Genomic DNA, 18,866 nt, shown 5'->3' on the forward strand with positions numbered 1-18,866 from the left:
ATCAGGTAGGAAGATATTATGAAGCCAAACAGAACACGCAGTCACTCAGTGAAGACAAAAGATAGCGCAATCATACAATGACTTCACAAGGACCAATAGTAAGTAAAGGGAAGGGAAGGATGAAACCAGTGACTCGCTGAACACAATGATTTGTTAGACCAGTTCCAGTTGCTGTGACAACTGTACGTCTGGTTAGGGCGGCTAGGTATTTAAACCTGAGGACACACAGTCCCGGACACCCAGTCCTGAACACGCAGCTCAGGACACCCAGTCCTCACCATATTCCCCTTGAGCTAAGGTCACACAGACCTCGCCCAATCACTCTGGTAAGTCTTCAAGGTAGACTCCCAAACCTTCACAGACTTTGTTCACCGGCGATACACAATGACTCTTGGATGCTTAGAACGCGACACCTAACCAGCTGGAGGATTCACAGTCCTCAAGTGTAATAAGTCTTCAGATCACACAGACAGGAAGACTTAAGTGATGCCTGACACTCTTTGGCTCTGGGTGGTTAGGGCTTTATCCTCGCAAGGAATTCTCTCTCAAAGGCTTCGAGGTGGGTTGCTCTCAAAAGACAAAAGCCGTACTTTAACTCTGAGCAGCCAACCGTTTATGGTTGTAGGGGGTGGGCTATTTATAGCCACTAGGCAACCCGACCTAATTTGTCCAAAATGACCCTGGGTCACTAAGGAACTGACACGTGTTCCAATGGTCAGATTTCAAACACACACGGCAACTTTACTTGGGCTACAAGCAAAGTTGACTTGTCCGACTCTGGAGAAGATTTGCTCTCATAGTCTTCACTCGAAGACATAGGTTTTGGTTAATCATCACTTCAGTCATTCTGACCGGTTCTCTTGGACCCCACTTAACAGTACGGTGGTTCCTATGACTCAATAAAGAAGAAAAAAGAACTACGAAAGATCTGAGTCTTCGAGCTCCATAGGCTTCATGCGATGTCTTCTCTTGTCATAGTCTTCAATGTGAATATCTTCACATACCACCTTTGACATCAATGTCTTCATACATTTTTAGGGGTCATCTCTGGTAGGAAAACCGAATCAATGAGGGACTTCTACCTGTGTTATCCTGCAATTCTCACAAACACATTAGTCCCTCAACTAGGTTTGTCGTCAATACTCCAAAACCAACTAGGGGTGGCACTAGATGCACTTACACATCAGAATTACTTGCCAGGCGCCATTGAGTATATAAGTTCTGCTCGTCCTCATGCTCGTGATCATCACCATCGTCATCTCCCCCTTGGTTATAAAAATTTTCAAGTATAGGTGGTGGAATGTTCACAGGACCTTGGAAACACAAGAAGGAGGTTAATTAGTAAAAGGAAACTTACCGACCCGCATGCATGTGGATGAAACAATTATAATTACGCTGGAAGACAAACGTACCGAAACTACGAGGATCCCATGCAAAAACAGTGCCATGAGTGGTGGCAGCAAACATAAGACCCTCATATTGAATTGCATCATAGTACACATCCGTGTATATTAACTGATTGTCGAGCAATATCCATCCAGTTGAACCACGAAGGAAGGAAACAAGCTTGTCGAAGATAGCAACAACTTGATAGTTCTTGTAATTCCAAGAGCGGTTGGGAACTCGACAAATTGCTATCTTCAGTAGACCAGAGTCACCATGATCGTATTTGAACGTACGTAGATCATATGTATGCTTAACCTCAGGGCACTCGGAGATTTTTGGAAGTGGAATCCGCTGATGAGTGTACACACTCACAAGTTCTCGCTCGCAATTGTTCCCAACATAAACAACCCAATCTCCATTTGCGCCAGCCTGGGCCTTACCCTGAACCGATGGCATCTTGACATCACACGTATCGTTATCAAGCAGCATCAACTTGCACAAGGCGAGGCCTCCGTCGTCCGCGCCCATGCGAACAGGCTTATAGCGAAGAAGATATAGGAGATCAAACCGCTCATGGACCCTTTGGGTTCCTTGTAATGATGTTATTAGTTGAGTCGAGAATGGGCTTGAACGAACCTGCCATGCTAGCCGAGGTGATGATGTCGCACCGATCAATGAGTTCCCCCACCATGTTATCTTTCATATCGGGGCAAGAATAACGGGGGCGTTTCTGGCTTGTTCCCTCCATGGAGAAGACGATCGAACAATGGCAGAAGGAAGGGTGAAGGTAAATGGAGGAGGGAGGAAGAGTGTGCGACAACGGTTCCAAATCGAGAGGGAAAGGCAAAGAGTCGGTGGACGGTTGCCAGTTTGCCACACACAAAGAGGCGCCCCGGCCTACACGTACTTTCGAAAATTGTACAAAAGGACTCACCGTCTTGTCACTGGCATGTTGGAATGGGACCACATGTCAACGAAACATGATGTGTAATTTCTCATGCAAAATGCGATCTGGCCACGTTGGCCCGAGGTGCCGCATTAGTTATCGACCTTTATTTTTTAATGGTGTGTCGTTCAGTTTTGAAGCACGACTAACTGGTATTGTTTGCAGAGAAAATATAAACTACTCTACCACTACTCCACCTCTAGTACTAGTAGTATAAAAAATATATATAGGCTGGAGCTTCAGAGCTTTCTTGCTAAGGGCTGCCCACTTGCTTCTCACACTATCACCCTCCCTCCAGATCTGAAAAAGACGGCCTCTCTTTCCCTCCTCACCGGTGGCCACAGATCCGCCGGGGAAGAAAAGGATGTGCAGCATTGACGCACTCGTTGGCGGCGAGCAAGGTCACGCATTGACGACAAGGCCGTCCTCTCAGACCTAGCGCCCGCGCGAGATGGCCTCCGTCCCCAAGCTCGCTGCCGTAGTGCATGCGGAGGACGACGACCATGAACGAAGCCACTTCCCACCGACCCTCAGGTATGCTACCTCTTTTCGAACCATACCCTTGTTCTATTGCCCCATCTGCCACGTCGCTGCATGTGGATCTTTTTCCACTCCACCATCTTCCCAATTTCCTATCTTGTGCTCTGCTAGTCACGTAGACGAAAACCTTAATTTGCACTATTAAAGGAAACCCTACTTCATGCAGACTAATCCATGTCTGGGTTGAATAAGGAAAGGAAGGGAGACTGTACCGTCCAAGAGAGTTGGCATCGAACCCGCATCTAGGTTGAAAAGGGGAAAATAAGTAGCTAAGGAACGAGTCTCGTGTCTCTTGGTTGAAGAAGGGTAGAAAGGCATGACAACGCAATAGAGAATGACCAGGTCGATCGGTTTGTTGTCCTCACATAGGAAAAAGGTGGCTAAAGAGAACAAAAATGGGACGTAATCCACATATGCTGCCTGGATATTTCTTGCCCTGGGTAACCATACCTCCCTCACCACTCTATGCGTCCATGGAGGTACATTGTATTGGTGCGCCCACTGTCCGAATGGGTCTCCCATGCTCTTATTGCCACTTTTTTGTTGTTAGTATAACGCCGGCGGTAAAGTCAACCAATGCTACTGCTAAAGTGATGCCACATTTAACTAATGCCACACTCAGTCTAATGCCACCGATAAATTTAAGCAATGCCACTTAATGTGTCTGGATTATTTCAGGGTTCGCTGTTGATTGTGGATGTATTAAAGATTTTTCAGCTAAGGCATTCTAATGTTGTTGCACAGCCAGTATACCAACGATGAAACTTGTTACTACCTACAGATTTTTGCACTGTTAATGCTTATAGATTACATACCTCACTTTCATGAGATAAGTCAATATTTTATACAGTGCCACCTAAATGCCAAGGCGCTGATGTCATTTTATTTTGGTTAAACTGCACAAAAAATTATGAAGACAAGAGGAAAGGTCAAGAGTGCGCACCTCCTCCTTTGGCTATTGTATTGATTCGTTCAATCAAGTTTTTATGTTTGATCGATTATCAAGATTGGGATAGCAATTTTTCATGTCCACTCGAGTTCGAAATGATATTTACCTTGAAGGTACATGGTTTGCAATTTTTTAATACTGTCATTAGTTAATAATGCTAGTTACCTTCAGACTTTTGTATTTGGTTTAATGCTCTTGCACAGCTAGTATACCAATGCTGAAACTTGTTACCTTTACAATTTTTATTGTTAATTCTTATAGAAATCTTCCAGTGCTAGAGCTTATGGAAATCTGTTCAGTAAAACCATTGTACTGTACCATGTAATAAAATAACTACTCTACTATTGCACTAGCCACTGGATTGGGGTATATTTGTACTATTCGAATGGTGTTGCATTAGCGTCTGGACATATATAAAGTGTGGCAAGCTTTCCCAGATATGTGCTCAAGAAAACTACTACCTGTTTTTCTAAATACTGGACGTTTGGGTACTTTAAATTGAACTGCGAAAACATATTATATTAGGGAACAGAGGGTGTAGAGTTCACTCAAATTATCCCAGTAAAACTAGTCACACCTTTGTTAAAATTAATGTTCATTATGTTATCGGAGAAGGTCTGCATGTTTGTCTCTAATGCCTGTCGACTACATACCTGACATCATGATGTAATGTTAAGTCATTTCCTTTTGTATAGTGTCACTGAATTGTCAAGGCGGTGATGGCATTTTATTTTAGTTAAACTACATAAAATATGCTTAAAAGAAGAGGAAAGGTCACGAATTGATCATTCTTTCAGAAATACCTATATATGCCTTTTTGACATCAGCCGTTGTTGCCTTATTTATTCCTTTAAACAGGTGGTTAGAAATAGTCTTGCTACCTTTTCCCATTAAGAAATTGGAATGCTTATATTTGTGAGTCTATGCTTCAACTAGTGCCACTTTTATAATAATCACACTTTCAATATCTATGCAAACAAGGATGCTCGATTTTAGTGGAACTGCACAAAAAGTCCAACTTGTTCAACATTAGGAGCATGTTTTCTTCCAAACCTTTATATCCAATTGGTGGCACTATGAGCTGTTCATTACGAATTTACATTGTTTGCTACTATCTTGCTACTCTTTTTGTACTGTCATAAGATAGTAATATTGGTGGTTTGCATGTGAATTTATTGGCAGGGTGGACCTACATTGGAGGTGCAGGACAGGATTCAATGATTGGATGCTCAATTTCGGTTGTATAGATTTCACCTCTTCCATCACTGCGAACATGGATATCCCTGGTCTGATGAAGAATAGGCGCTATATTTTTGCTCTGAACCAGCAAATCAATTCAGTATGAAATTGTCCAGGGCAAAACATGATTGTATCAAATTATCCAGTGCAAAACATGACGGATGCTAAGCGGAAGAGACATGTTTAAACCGAAAATACAAGGCGGGGTATATGTTTACTAGCTGCTTGATATTTGTGCAGACAGAGATGTCTGCCCATTGCTATTTAGCAAACACACAAAGTGACCGCAATCTTGGTTGAACTGCACAAGAGAATAGCATAGTCACTGCATGCAGTGCCATTCAAAAATAGACACAAAAAGATTGGATAGTCACTTCATGGACTGCAAGAAAGTAGTACTGTACTATTTATTGGCCAACACTAGGTGCTTCATTGCTTTGGTGTTATTATACAATGGGCATCATTTTGCCTAAGTTAAAGTTTGTATTCTGAAAATAGTCTCGCAGTGTGATCGAGAGAAGACCAAATCATATTGGAGTGGATGTTCCTCCATCATGTGTGGTTCATTCTCATGGTTCTAGCTGTTGGTGAAACCACTTCCGTTTGTAAGAGGAATTGTAGACTTCACAGACAAATTTGTCTTTCAGTCTGTACTGAATGTTGGCCAAGAGAAGCATCCATGTTAGTAGGAAGAACAAATGTTTTTTCTAGATATTTTCTTTTGGAGCTACATATTTATATATGATTTGTGGATCATTGAGATGCATTAACATGTTGATCTTATGTATGGGAATCATACTAGTAGGTTTTGAATTTGGGCTACTAATGTGAACATATTACAATGCCAGGCCTGTGAGTCTCGTGTGAACATTTTGAACGGATCGGCTCTTACTGCTGTGCACATCATGATCCTTATTTCTGCGTTCTTAGTGTTTACAAGTTACTAGCAGTTCCTTATTTCTGTTCGTTTAGTGTTTACAAGTTACTAATCGATCACTAGCTAGACTACTAATGTGCTCCTTGCAGTTTTAGTTCTGACGCAAGAACCGAAGTGGTAGTTTTTTTTTGAATAAAAATGCCTACCTCTGAAGAAACTGACAAGCTGGTCTGAAGAAAATTCCATGTGAATCTGAAGAAACTACCAGCAAAAACGTTCACAAATGCCTTATCTCCTAGCGAACGTTCGTTAGCTAATTAATGCGATCATACACGTACACCATCCGACCTACTCGATCCTACATGTACACTATCCGACCTACTCGATCCTACATGGATAAATAGCGGATCACACGCGTACTACCTCCTTTCTGGTTTGCAGGGCTCAATTCAAAAAATGACCTACTCGATCCTACACGAATAAATAGCGGATCACGCACGTACTACCTCCTTTCTGGTTTGCAGGGCTTAATTGAAAAATCTAACCAACCATGGTAGATGATGAGTGGTGGAATCATTTTTGACAAGGAGGGAGTACCTCTGAGGGAGTCCTGGATTAGGGGGTCCTCAGACAGCCGAACTATATACTTTGGCCGGACTGTTGGACTATGAAGATAGAAGATTGAAGACTTCGTCCCGTGTCCGGCTGGGACTCTCCTTTGCATGGAAGGAAAGCTTGGCAATTCGGATATGTAGATCTCTTCCTTTGTAACTGACTCTGTGTAACCCTAGACCCCTCCGGTGTCTATATAAACCGAAGGGTTTAGTCCGTAGGACAACAACAATCATAATCATAGGCTAGCTTCTAGGGTTTAGCCTCTACGATCTCATGGTAGATCAACTCTTGTATACTCATATCATCAAGATCAATCAAGCAGGAAGTAGGGTATTACCTCCATCGAGAGGGCCTGAACCTAGGTAAACATTGTGTCCCCTGCCTCCTGTTACCATCAACCTTAGACGCATAGTTCGGGACCCCCTACCCGAGATCCGCTGGTTTTGACACCGACATTGGTGCTTTCATTGAGAGTTCCACTGTGACGTCACGATAAGGCTTGATGGCTCGTCTTGTTGTCAAGGACAACATTACCTCTGGGGGAGCCATGGCTGTAGGCCAAACTCTCCGACTAGGTGGCTTCGTCATGACCGCCCGTTCGGCCGTCGCGCCGACGATGACTTCTCGGGTCATCAAAAACAGTCTCCATGTCGGCTCAGGATTCACCGAACAGATGGATCCAATGGAGCTCTCTTCTTTGAACGAGCTCTTGGATCGCATCGCCGCCTTGGGAGTCGCTATGGACTATGATCGGGTCGGGCTTAAACCCGACCAAAGGGAGATTAACTCTCCGCCGGTCACCCATCAAATAGAAGTGGTGGAGGAGCAATGCAACGATTCTTCCTCTATTTTGAGGACAAACTATGTCCAGATTCCCGAGCTCTCCGAGCCAGATACCCATCTACGGGAGGACATGGCCCAAGCTTCGAACCTAGAATCGTACAGCGGGCCAGAACTATTGGGCAATGTCCCGGAGCCCGAACTGCTAAGCTCAGAAACTCCTCTGCCCCTGGGTCTCAGATCGGGTCAGGATTTGGACCTAAATCTACCCACCCACCCACACATAAGTGATCTTTCCCACATCAGACAAGAGCCCCAAGAGACAGTACATCACTATTGGGCCAGATTCCTCCTTGTAATGAGCAAGGTCAAGGACTGTCGCGAGGAAGATGCAATTTCATTCTTTTGCAAAAATTGCACCGACAAGGGAATCCTCAACGCCATAAGTCGCCGTGACACAGCACACTTTGCTGACTTGGCGGCCATAGTACAGAAGTACTGTGCGATGGAAAGCACCTGGAAAACCCAAACAAAATTCTGGGATCCTCCGGCTCTCACTAAACCCTCCGTCTGAACTAAAAGGGTGTACTCTCGTAAGTCACCCGATCAAATTACAAAGAAACCAAAGCCCACTATAGGGCGTGGAACCGTATTGGAGGGATGGCTCAATGGGCCATGCAAAATTCACAATACACCGGATACCATGCCAACACATAGCCTTAGAGCATGTTGGATACTCCAGCAGGTGGCCAAGAGCGGCGAGGATCTCCTCATCAACAATACAACAAAGCACCATCCCGTGGAAAATAACAATACAGTACTAACAGTCTTCGAGACTTTTGCCTCAAATAATAGGCGCAAGCGAGCACTCCGCAGCCTCACCGAAGTCTGCCACGTTGCAACAATAAATCCATGGAATGATACGGGTATAACTTTCAATGCCAGTGACGAACCTCAATTCCGAACAGCCCGAGCACCAGCTGCTTTGGTCCTTAGTCCAATTGTGGACGGCTTCTGGCTTACTAAAGTGCTCATGGACGGTGGCAGCGGATTAAACCTCATCTACGAGGAGACTCTCAGCAAAATGGAAATATACAAGAGCCGCATTGAGCAAAGCAACACGACCTTCAGAGGAATCATCCCTAGTCGGGAAGCACGATGTGCGGGAAAAATCACACTAGATGTGGTATTCGGCATGCCGGATAATTATAGGTCCAAAGAAATCACATTCGAAGTGGCCCCGTTTAGTAGCGGATACCACGCCCTTTTAGGGCGGGAGGCATTCACGATCTTCCAAGCTACACCCCATTATGGCTACATGAAGCTCAAGATGCGCGGGCCCAATGGAATCATCACTCTAGCTAGTGATCCGGACATTGCACTGCGCGTCGAAAATAAAACCGCCGCACTGGCCCTCGAGTCATTTTCCGAAGCCCTCGCGGTCGAAGAAATAATTGCGCTCCGCTCCACAGTCGACAGGGACGACGTGATACTCGACAAAAGACCCAAGTCCACCTCTTTCAAACCAGCGGACGAAATAGTTAAATTCCAGGTCCACCGAACGGACCCTACAAAAATAGCATCCATCGAGGCACAGCTGAACCCCACAACGGACGTCGCACTGCAGGAGTTCTTGCATGAGAATTGGGACATCTTCGCCTGGCATCCTTCAGACATGCTAGGAATCCCACGCAGGCTGGCCGAGCATAGCCTAAACATTCTAAAGGGATTCAAGTCGGTCAAGAAGACTCTTTGGCGTTTCCCAGAGCATAAGCTACAAGCCATGGGAGAAGAGCTAGCCAAGTTACTCGAGGCCGGATTCATTAGAGAAATAAAACACCCGGACTGTCTAGCAAACCTAGTGATGGTACCAAAGAAGGACAAATCTTGGCGCATATGTGTCGATTTCAAGGACCTTAACAAGGCTTGCCCCAAGGATCCCTTCCCCCTCCCCTGCATCGATCAAATAATCGACGCTGTCGCAGGACACGACTCATTGTGTTTCCTCGACGCATACTCCGGATACCATCAAATCAAGATGGCAGAGTCCGATCAAGCCGCAACGGTCCCTTCTGTTTTAACACCATGCCTTTCGGGCTCTAAAACGCCGGTGCAACCTATCAACGCATGATTCAGACATGCCTAGAAACACAAATTAGAAAAATAGTGGAGGCATATGTAGACGATGTGGTCATTAAAACCAGACACGTCGAATCTTTAATAGACGACTTGAGGCTTATGTTCGACAATCTCCGAACATATGACATCAAGCTCAATCCGGAAAAATGTGCTTTCGGCATGGCCGCCGGAAAGCTCCAGGGCTTCATCGTTTCCAATAGAGGAATTGAAGCAAATCCGGCTAAAATGCGAGCTCTGTCACAGTTGGCTAGCCCAACAGACCTCAAGAAAATCCAGAAATTAACCGGATGCGTGGCTGCCTTAAGCCGCTTTATCTCCCGATTGGGAGAAAAGGCATTACCTCTTTATCGCCTTCTTCGACGCATCGAACACTTCGAGTGGACGGATGCAGCCACGACCGGATTGGAAGAAATAAAAGCCCTCTTGGAAAGCAACCCAATCTTGGCCACGCCAAATATCAGCGAACCAATGTTTTTATATATAGCGGCAACACACCAGGTTGTAAGCGCAGTGCTCGTCGTCGAACGAGAGACGGATGGACATAAGTTCCCGCTTCGAAAGCCGGTACACTATGTATCCACTGTCCTCAGTCCAAGCAAATCACGGTACCCACATTATCAAAAGATAGCATACGCGGTCTTCATGGCATCCCGGAAACTACGACACTACTTTCAAGAGTGTTCAATTACGGTGGCCTCTGAAGTACCACTCAACGACATAATAAATAACCACGATGCCACGGTCCGGATTTCTAAATGGGCTATTGATCTCCTCCCGTTCGATATAACATACAAACCATGGCGAGCCATTAAGTCACAAATACTGGCTGATTTCGTCGCCGAATGGACAGAAGCCGAACTCCCTCAAGAGTGCGGCGTGTACTCCAATTGGATCATGCACTTTGACGGCTCTAGAATGCTGGATGGTCTGGGGGCAGGCGTCATCCTGACTTCCCCCACCGGAGATATAGTCCAATACGTACTCCAAATATTATACACAGACTCCAACAATGCCGCAGAATATGAGGCCCTGTTGCATGGTCTCCGGATGGCATTCTCCATGGGGATTCAACGCCTAGAGGTGTGTGGGGATTCGAACCTTGCAATATCTCAAATAAATGGAGACTTTGATGCCAAGGACCCAAAAATGGCGGCTTACCGCAATGCCGTCCTCAAAATGTGAGGTTGGTTCGAGGGGCTCGAATTCCACCATGTGGTCCGAGAAAACAATCAAGCCGTGGACATCCTCGCCCGCATCGGCGCTAAGCGTGACCCTGTCCCACCTAATATCTTCTTGGAAAGGCTGTTTAAGCCATCTGACGTGTGGGAAGGGGAGACCGGCAACAACGGTCCGGATCCAGCCACAACACCAGATCCCGAACACTTCGATGTAATCGGAGGCTCCGCCACCGAAATAACACCTTCGGCCCACGTGATTATGGCTATCATCGCCCTGTGGACAGAACCCTTCTTGGCTTCCCTCAATAGGCAAGAACTCCCTGAGGACCCAAACGAGGCACGTTGCATTGTGCGGCAGTCTAGAGCCTACAAGGTCCACGAGGGAGATCTTTATAAGAAAAGCGCTACTGGAGTACTTTAAAGGTGCATCTCCGAAGAGGAAGGAAAACAACTTTTGGCAGAACTTCATGCTTCGGCGGCCATCACGCTGCAGCTCGGGCCCTTGTAAGCAAGGCCTTTCGTACATGTTTCTACTAGCCGACAGCCCGAGCAGACGCACAGGACCTCGTCCAACATTGCGTCGGTTGCCAGCTTTTTGCAAACAAAGCCACATGCCACCTACCGCTCTCCAAACAATCCCCATTACTTGGCCCTTTGCGGTCTGGGGGCTTGATATGGTCGGACCCCTTAAAGGAGGAAGCCATAAGAAAAAGTACCTATTGGTCATGGTGGATAAATTCACCAAATGGATGGAAACCAAACCAGTTAAAATGGCCGAGTCCGGACCAGCGATAGACTTCATATCCGGGGTTGTACACCGTTATGGTGTCCCCCACAGCATCATCACCGATAACGGCTCGAACTTTACAGCTAATGAGGTAAAAACTTGGTGCGGCAACCTGGGCATTAAGCTCGATTATGCCTCCGTCTATCACCCCCAAACAAACGGTCAAGTTAAACGAGCAAATGGTCTTATTATGAGCAGCATTAAACCCAGACTAGTGCGATCCTTGAAGGAATCAGATACGCACTGGGTTGAGGAGCTCGACTCCGTACTATGGTGGCTGCGGACCACGCTGAATCGCACTACTGGATACACACTGTTTTTTATGGTGTACGACACAGAGGCGGTACTGCCCTGCGACATCATTCATGACTCACCTCGAGTGCCCATGTACGAAGAGAAAGAAGCTGAGCTTGATCAGCAGTACAGTTTAGACGCCCTGGAGGAGGAGCGTGACGTTGCAAAAGCCCGCTTCGCATTCTATTAGCAACAGGCTCGACAGTATCAAAGCAGAGAAGTACGGGCCAAAACTTATAACATTGGCGAACTCGTTCTACGCCTACCCGAGAAGAAAAAGCACAAGATCAAGCCCAAATGGGAAGGTCCCTTCATCATCGACAAAGTTCTAACCGGTGGAGCGTACCGTCTGCATGATGCATCAAACAATCGACTCGAGCCAAACCCATGGAACACAGCCAGACTCCGAAGGTTCTGTGCCTAGTGCTGGACTCTGTGTTTGTCTCCTTACCTTCGCCCTTTTTTATATATAACCGCTATCTATCTTTTCTTTCTTTCTTCCTTCCCTTTCTCTTCATGGCCTTAAAATGTTAAAATGTGTCTTGACCACACAATCTTGACGCGCCATGCGTGCTCATTACACCTGGGGCTTCTTATACAAAAGCTTAACATAATTATGTTCCGGGCTCTATGCCCCCTGCACATGTGTTACTTTTGCACATGTACCTTTTATTCGCCATTATATGCATCGATATGACTTAAGTTTTGGCCAAGCTGGGTTGCTTGGCTCTTGTGTTTATGCCCTATGTTCCCGTTAATTCGGCTAGGGCATAAGGGGAGCACCTCTGCGATTGTTACTGCCGGGTCAGCCGGATGTGTACCTGAGACTGGGTGAAGCTGAAAGCTAGCGTTCTTAAGGGAATATTCAGTCGGTGAACAAAAAATGACTTTTACTTATTGCAATACATGCCCCAGATGTTTATAACCTGCATCTCTTTTCGCAGTTCGGACTTGCACATTAATGCATGCGTACCCAGGGAAAGGAACCCTTAATGGAACTATTCTCCCTGGAAGATGTTTCTTACTATCCATGTAATATAACATAGCTAGTTGGGTACTTGTCTGTTCAACCACTTATGACCCCTACGCCTGGTTTCCACGCGTACCCCTGTTTTTACATAACTGAGCGGGTATTCGGATACACTCCGGACTGTCGGGTCCGGAGGTCGAAGCGAAAAGGTCCATCGTGACAAATGATTTACAATCCGTCTAGGGACAAAATATGTCACTTGAAGTACACAGTCATTTAGACTGACTAAATTCTTCTTCTATACCATCCAACAGGCTGTGCAGCCTACAATCCTGTTGGGAATACTTTGCGGCTAATTTTACCTGGTCATATACCAGACTAACGGGGATCTCTTTCCCATCGGACCCCACAGGTCCGACCTCGGCCATGTGGTTCGGGTCAGCCTTGGTATATCGCATCTTCACCATGGCCCAGGCTTCCCTTGCACCTTGTCGGCAGACATATATCTTCCATAATCGGAAGCGCTCTCGCGCTCCCTTGAGCATCTCTACAAGCTCCCCCATGCCTTCTGGCAGGGAGGCGGATGGCCACAAGGCCTGGGAAATGCCCTGCATCACCTGCCGAACTTGTTCGTGCAGTTGTGAGAGCTCTGGCAAAAGATCGCCCGCAGATCCGGGCATCTCCTCTTTGGGACGACCCGTTAGCATACCTACAGATATAACTCTATTAGTCGGTTTCTTCGCCGAACTCTATAAAAGTTCGTTCAAGCACTTACTAAAAATGTCGCATCGAAGCCCCTTATTCTCCTTTACGGAGTCAGCTAGCTGGGCCCGAACATCTTGGAGAGTGTTTTTCTCCTGCCTAACCCGCGTAAGCATGCGCTTGCCAGCCTCTAGCTGTCACTGAGCATGTTGCTCATTCCCTCACACGATCATCAGATTCACTCTGGGATCATCTGTAGAATCTATTGTTAGATTTGCATGCATGTCGAATACTAACTGGTACATGTCATTTCATTCTTTTCGATCAGAACAAGTGTTACCAGATGGGGCCTTCTTGGAATCCTTCATTTCGGCAACTGCGGCCTGTAGCTGGGCTTTGCACTCCTCCAGCTCTTGAGATAACTGGGTATTCTTCTCCATAAGAACCTATGCATATAATGATCCTTAAGTCAGTTGTGCCAACTGTTTCAAGTCTCAGGAGCTACTAATATACATAATTATCAGATTTTCTTACCCGTATATCCTTTACATACTGGTCTGTGGCTCTGGCAAGACCATTTTGAGCAGCTCGGATGTACGCATCTCCTGAGTTGAAGGCATCGAACGCCTCTTCGGAGAAACCAGGGTCGCGGAGTACGGCCCGGCGACGCCTGTGATTCATGGCACTCTCCACTTCGGAATTCTTAGCGGACAACCTATCCGCATCCTCTATAGGACGAACATCCGGTGTTGTCCCTGAGGGATTCCTGGATTAGGGGGTCTCCGGACAGCCGGACTATATCCTTTGGCCGGACTGTTGGACTATGAAGATACAAGACTGAAGACTTCGTCCCGTGTCCGGATGGGACTCTCCTTGGCGTGGAAGGCAAGCTAGGCAATACGCATATGTAGATCTCCTCCCTTGTAACCGACTCTGTGTAACCCTAGCCCCTCCGGTGTCTATATAAACTGGAGGGTTTAGTCCGTAGGAGAACATGCAATCATACCATAGGCTAGCTTCTAGGGTTTAGCCTCTATGATCTCGTGGTAGATCAACTCTTGTAATACTCATATCATCAAGAACAATCAAGCAGGACATAGGGTATTACCTCCATCAAGAGGGCCCAAACCTGGGTAAACATCGTGTCCCATGCCTCCTGCTACCATCCGCCTTAGACGCGCAGTTCGGGACCCCCTACCCGAAATCCGCCGGTTTTGACACCGACATTGGTGCTTTCATTGAGAGTTCCATTGTGCCGTCACCGTAAGGCTCGATGGCTCCTTCAATCATCGGTAACGATGCGGTCCAAGGTGAGGTTTTCTTCCCTGGACAGTTCTTCGTATTCGGCGGCTTTGCACTGCGCGCCAATTCGCTTGGCCATCTGGAGCAGATTGAGAGCTACGCCCTGGCCATCAGGTCAGGTTCAGAAACTTAAACTACACTGCCGACATCCGCGGAGACTTGATCTTCGACGGATTCGAGCTCATGTCAGGTGTGCCGCACAGTCACGACGAGCATGACGTAACTCTGTCGTCGGACAATATTCGGGAAATCACATCTGCAACTACTCCGATCGTCAATCCGGAGCAAATCGCGCCATCCGAGAGCGATGGAATAGACCCCGCCATGGAGGCTGCACTCTCAGTGGCAATAGAGCCGGATACTGACTTCACCCCTTACGAGAGCCATGTCGCCGAACCACGGGATTCACCTCCGGCCACGGACTCCGAGCCGCTTACATCCGTGCCCGTCGAATCCGACTGGGCGCCGATCATGGAGTTCACCTTCGCGGATATCTTTCAGCACTCGCCCTTCGGCGACGTGCTAAATTCCTTAAGGTCTCTCTCCTTGTCAGGAGAACCTTGGCCGAACTATGTCCGGCTAGAATGGGATGCGGACGACAAAGAAATTCGCTGCCCACCCACCACCCACTTAGTAGCCACTATCGACGATTTAACCGACATGCTCGACTTCGACTCCAAAGACATTGAAGGTATGGATGACGATGCAGGAGACGAGTAGGAACCACCGCCAATAGGGCGTTGGACCGCTACCTCATCATACGACATATACATGGTGGACACCCCTAAAGAAGGCAATGGCGACGAGACAGCAGAGGATGACCCCTCCAAGAAGCAACCCAAGCACCGACGTCAGCGGCGCCGCTCTAAGTCCCGCCACTGCAAAAGTAGTGATACCGGCACAGGAGATAATAACACTCCGGATAGTGCCGAAGACAACCACAATCCCCTCCAGCACGATGTAGAGACGGAGGATGAACAAGCTAGCCCTCCAGAACAGGCAGCAGATGGAGAACTAGAGGAGGACAATTATTTGCCTCTCTCCGAAGACGAGGCGAGCCTCGGCGATGAAGAATTTATCGTGCCTGAGGACCCCGCCGAGTAGGAGCGCTTCAAGCGCCAACTTAGGGCCACAACAAATAGCCTGAGAAAAAGCAACAATAGCTTCAAGCTGATCAAGGCTTGGTAGCAGACAGATGGACCGAAGTCCTTGCGGCCGAGGAATATGAACTCGAGCGCCCCTTCCAGAGTTACCTAAAACGCAGGTTGCTACCTCACCTCGAGGAGGAAGCATTGAATCCTCATTCACTAGTGTACGATGCGGCTGACCGGCCACTGCGTAGCCGAGCCAGAGAGGCGTTTCAGCCTGAAGTTCAGCCTGCACCCCGCCACCGCTCAATCAAAAATACCAAGGCTTGGGGCAACACACGGGACCTGCGAGACATATTGGATAGTAAGGCAAAACTCGCAAGGTCAATATACGGGTCACGGGCACGCGCGCCAACACGGGACAATGATCGTCGCGACGGATACACCAAAGGTAAATCCAGCCTGGCCAAATACAGCAGACAAGACTCATATGAACTGTGTCGTGATACAGCCCGGCACAGAGGCGCCGCACACCCCCTATGCTTCACTGATGAAGTTATGGACCACGAATTCCCGGAGGGTTTTAAACCCGTAAATATCGAATCATATGATGGTACAACAGATCCCGCTGTATGGATTGAGGATTTCCTTATTCACATCCACATGGCTCGCGGTGATGATCTACATGCCATCAAGTACCTCCCACTAAAACTCAAAGGGCCAGCTCGGCATTGGCTGAATAGCTTGCCAACAGACTCCGTCGACAGTTGGGAGGATCTGGAAGACGCATTCCTTGACAACTTCCAGGGCACTTATGTGCGACCATCGGATGCTAATGACTTGAGCCATATAACTCAGTAGCCAGGGGAATCGGCCATACAATTCTGGACACGGTTCCTGAATAATAAAACCCAAATTGTCGACTGCCCGGACGCAGAGGCCCTAGCGGCATTCAAGCACAACATCCGTGACAAGTGGCTTGCCCGCCACCTTGGCCAGGAGAAGCCGAAGTCCATGGCAGCCCTCACGACACTCATGACCCGCTTTTGCGCGGGCGAGGATAGCTGGCTGGCTCGCAGCAACAACACATCCAGGAATCCGGGCACCCCAGATAACAAAGATGCCAACGGTAAACCACGACGCAACAAACACAAGCGCCACAAATATGGTGATAAAACCAATAATACGGCAGTTAATGTCGGGTTCAGGGTCCCAAAGCCCGGTCAGAGGAAAGGGCCACCCAAAAATACAAATCTGGGTCCATCCAGTCTGGACCGCATACTCGCTTGCCAATGCCAAATTCATGGCACCCCAGAAACGCCAGCCACCCATACCAACAAAGAATGCTGGGTCTTCAAACAAGCCGGCAAGGCAGGCGCCAAACACGAAGAGGGGTCTCAAAGCGACGATAGAGACGAAGAGCCCAGATTTCCGAACACAGGAGGGCAAAAGAAATCCCCCCCATACTCAATTGGTGAATGTGGTAAATACCACCCAAACGGCCCACTTTGACCAGATATACACCCTTAAGGATGGCAGCTCAACGGAACTCGTCATCCCACAATATAAGCTAGGGCCGGTCACCTTCAACCGCACGGATCGTCCGATCAATGCCAACCGGGGCAATCCAGCCACACTAATCCTCGACCCAATAGTAAATGGGTTCCACCTCACTCGAGTCCTTATGGACGGAGGTAGCAGCTTAAATCAGCTTTACCAGGATACAATGCGCAAGATGGGCATCGACAGTCAGCGATCAAGCCCACTAAGGCCACTTTCAGAGGTATCATACCAGGTATGGAGGTCAGCTGTATAGGCTCCATTTCCCTCGAGGTAATCTTCGGATCACTAGAAAATTACCGTACCGAAGAGTTAGTCATCGAAATCGCCCCTTTCCACAGTGACTATCAGGCACTGCTCGGGTGAACCGCGTTCGCTCGATTCAACGCGGCGCCACATTATGCCTACCGTAAGCTCAAAATGCCCGGTCCATGCGGCGTCATCACGGTTCAGGGCAACGCTGAATTTTCTTTCGACGCCAACAAATACATCACTGCCTTAGCAGCAGGAACACCAAGAAGCACCTTACAGCCTAACCTCGAGTCGACACCTAGGCTCCCAGACACCATCAAGGGGATCCGAACTACTTTGCGGAAGGATACTCTGGCTCGTCCAGGGTTCAATTAAACACTCCGGCAAAGGCCACGACAGGACGAACTCAGCGGCTCAACCGCCCTCCGGCACGCAAACATTTCTTATAGTTCCTTCACAGGTCCACCTTTGCACTGACTAGGACGGACTCCACAGAGGCAGCTCGAACGCGCCTGGGGATCCTTAGACATTTCCTGCAGCGACCGTCCGGCTACAATACAGACCCGCACTCAACCTCTTCCCCTGGTCATAGCAGGTTCTGCTATCACAACTCCTTTTTTTTATCACATTACTTGTACCATGCGCATAGACGTATTATTTATACAACATGTGCATTCATATGATGTTTACCTGCTGGTTATTTCTTATCGAAATCATTTCATCAAATGGCATCCGTACACAGCGGTATGCCCTAAATATGCCAGGGGCTTCGTCTTCCCCATAACATGGCAATAAAAGTCCTAACACCTTCACGAAATTTCGGCACCCCGAACTTATAGCATTATATGCATCAGCTCTGAATCATGTCTTGGGTCAATAGTTGGGTTTGCCCAGCTCCTATGTTTTGGTACCTTACGTTCTGCTATATCGGCTAAGGTAGCACTGGGAGAACTACTGCGATTGTGTCCTGGTTCTTCCAGACGAGCACCTTAGTAGAGAAAGCCAAAAACTGACTGTCATGATACGGAGAGAGTTGGTCAGCTGTTCGAGCGGTCAGAAAATCTTTAAGGATTTCTCCCGCACAATGCCATAACCAATGCAGCGTGCGATGGATCAGCTTTTTTTTCTTTGATCAGACGCTTATAGAGCCCCTAGTACGGTCTTCCTAACACAAGGGGCTGCGCCGACCATACTAAAGCTCCTCTGGCTAAGTGAGAGTGATAAAGCCCTATAGTCCGATTGCCTGGTTCGTTGTGCTGAGC

Source organism: Triticum dicoccoides, chromosome 5A (assembly GCF_002162155.2).
Source record: "Triticum dicoccoides isolate Atlit2015 ecotype Zavitan chromosome 5A, WEW_v2.0, whole genome shotgun sequence".
NCBI lineage: Eukaryota > Viridiplantae > Streptophyta > Magnoliopsida > Poales > Poaceae > Triticum > Triticum dicoccoides.